This window comes from Rhinolophus sinicus, chromosome 17, assembly GCF_057876585.1.
Source record: "Rhinolophus sinicus isolate RSI-liver-muscle chromosome 17, RSI-T2T, whole genome shotgun sequence".
Classification (NCBI taxonomy): Eukaryota; Metazoa; Chordata; class Mammalia; order Chiroptera; family Rhinolophidae; genus Rhinolophus; species Rhinolophus sinicus.
Window position 1 is genome coordinate 34,466,719 of NC_142517.1, and position 3,015 is coordinate 34,469,733.

Sequence of the window (3,015 nt, forward strand, 5' to 3'; positions counted from 1 at the left end):
TAACATTCTCACGACTGATTTTTGGTTGTTTCTCCTGCTTTTCTGTCATCAAGAGCTCTAGCAAAGATTTTAATCCAGAACACTTGGTTTAGTAGCTCTGAAGTTACATGAGATAATGCTTGACTGAAGATTACATATATAATTTATGACATAAATCACACATCTTACCTCAAATGCCACAATAGTAGCACTATTTTAGACACTATGAGCAAAGTTATAGTGTGAAAAAAATACATTAAAAAGTAGCTTTGTAGCACTGAAATTAACAGTGTATAATGAAGTGAAATAATGTCTGAGATACTTTGTATTTCTGATTCAGTTTAACCTTTATCACAAATGGTTTGAAGAAATTGTCATTGCCCTAATATAGAAATGAGGAAACTGAGGTCCAGGTAAGTTTTCATTCACACTCTCTGGCTACTAGAACCAAAGTATAATTGTATGTGTATATAATAATGCCTATGCACATCATTTTATATGTAATATATATGTAATATAATGTGTGTAGTCATTTTATATATATATATATATATATATATATAATATGTACATCAGATATAGATATAGATTATACATATAGATATAGATATAGACATATGCCAAGATACATACATTAGGCAAGGTCCATTACATATATATATATATATATATACTAAAATATACATAATACACTTTAAGATATGATTTAATACACTTTATTCCTTTAGTTGAACACCTCTATGCACAAAATAGATGGTTTAAGATTTTTGAGTGGAAAGGAATTTAGGTCTCAAGAGGTTTTATGAGTCAGCTACATGTTTCCTGGAAATCATTTAACTGAGCCTTTAAGATCCCTAAAGAAAATAAAAAAAATTTGTTCAAGGAAAACAGCAATTACATTTTGGAATCAAACTACCTACTCTTTAAGTCAGCAAACCCAGAATTGGAAATTGGGCACTTCCTCTTCTGTATTTCCTACACACTCTAATTCACTCAGGGAAACAGAAGCCTAGTCTATGCTTTAACATCAAGGTGAGCACAACTGACAGCTTGTAGATTTTGTGGAAGGTAAGGATTTTGAGGCCTAATTTGAGTAGGGATGCACAAAATACCGAGACAATGCATAAGGTTAGATTGGAAACCATGAATTTGTATTAACACCAATTATGTAACTTTTCTCAGTGTCCTTATGGGAATAATGAATAACAGATTGATCCAAGATAACTTTTAAGACTGATTGAACTAAGTCAATGAAGTGCTTTTAAAGAAAGCCAAACAGTTTTTCCCTTAAAGTGGCTAGAGGGTTCATAATGATCACAAATTAACATTACAACCTTAATGTTAATAATTCTCAATTACTTTATGTTCAATTTCCTTCAGTTTCAATATACACCAGTGTAATTACCATTACTACTTTGCATGAAATTCAGTATTCTGCAGAGCCCATGGAGTCATGGGATTGAACCAGCAGCCTCCACCTTCTGTGAACTTCGCTCGTATTGTGGAGACCAAGCCAACTATGTGTAGGTTAATCAAGGTTTGTTTCATTTGTAAGAGAACCTCCTTGCCACACAACTGTTTGATTTGCCTAATAATGGCGGCATTCCTTTAAACTGTTCTCCTTTCAGAACCAGCAGTTATGTAAACAAAATATTGGGTTAAATCTAAAAATATGAGCCCCATAGTCAACTTTCATTTTTCTGCCTGATTGTGAGAATGGTTTAGGATCCTTCACATTTCCAAGCAAAATTCTATTTACAATGTTTATCCTAGCCAAACTCCAAAAAACAGCCCCTTGAGAGTAAACCAACAGAGCACTGCATTACCCCAATAAAAGCTGTAGGTTTCATCACATGCACCAACAAATCTGCATGGCTAGTTCTGCACTCCTTTCACAGAATTTATTTTACACCTGTTATAACCACACAGCATTTTAAACACTGACATATCAACTCCCTAATAAGATAAAGCAAAGACCAAAGTATTTATCTTATGAGAAACAAGATACACCATCATTTAGTCTTCAAACATTATTGCACTTTAACTTTCATAATTTGACAATACTTTCATGAAAACAATCTGCAGACAACTAGTTTTAACAGACAAATTAAAGAATACTTTTAAGCAAATATGACTGCCCTAAATTGTTTATTAGGTAAGAATTTACCAACATTACTCATATTAGCGGTAACAAAGGAGCTGGAGAGTATTGCGCCTTCTCCAAGCTGCATAGCGAGAATGACCAATAGTATGGTGGAACTTGTGGCCCTTTCCAAGGCCATTGCTCTTATGACCTGCAGATGTCAGCCCTCATATCTCCCTATGCTTGGGGACTGGTTTGGCAATCCACTGGGTATCAGGATTCCATTTGATAGCTTTATGTAATGGATCAATGAGTATAACCTCAAAGAATTTGTACATGGAATCTTCACCAACCTAGTGAAAATGCAGGACTCTCAGAGCCCCACAGTGACATCCAACTCGCTCCTCGCCAACAGACTGAAGGCTTCGAGCAAACTTTAGCTGGTTAACACTGTGATGGACAGGCTTGCCATAAGTTGCACCATTAGGAACTGGGCATTTGCTGCCACCACAGCGTACACGAATCTGGTACATGACATAAACTTGCTTGGCCTTGATCACAGACTGTGTGCTTTATTGGGCTGGGGGCCGAGGTGGGGGGTGAAGGAGGGGGCTGTGGAGCACAGAGAGCTGGTGGTATTGCCAGAAGTGAACCCTGAGAAGGAACCGCATTACATCAGACTGCTTCTTCCTCTATAGCTGCTGGATGTACCCAGGAGCCGTGGAGTACATCTTGACTTACCTGACGGTTGTGGCCAGAGAGAAAGGAAGACCCATATATATTTTTAACGAGTGCACATATACACATCTAGTGACATCAATTTTATAATATAATCACACCTAAAATTACATTCAATAGACCTGAAATAATTTATAATGTGTAAAAGTACTCTTTTATTTGATCTAGAGTGTTTGTGTCATATATTATGTTAACAGCTTTAAATTTTCTAATTA

At 35.9% G+C, this 3,015-nt stretch overlaps 1 pseudogene; it reads right to left on the minus strand.

Moving 5' to 3' along the window:
* Nucleotides 1-2,160: 2,160 nt before the first annotated feature.
* On the minus strand, nt 2,161-2,793 carry LOC141571028 (large ribosomal subunit protein eL15 pseudogene; annotated as a pseudogene).
* Between the last annotated feature and the right edge of the window lie 222 nt (nt 2,794-3,015).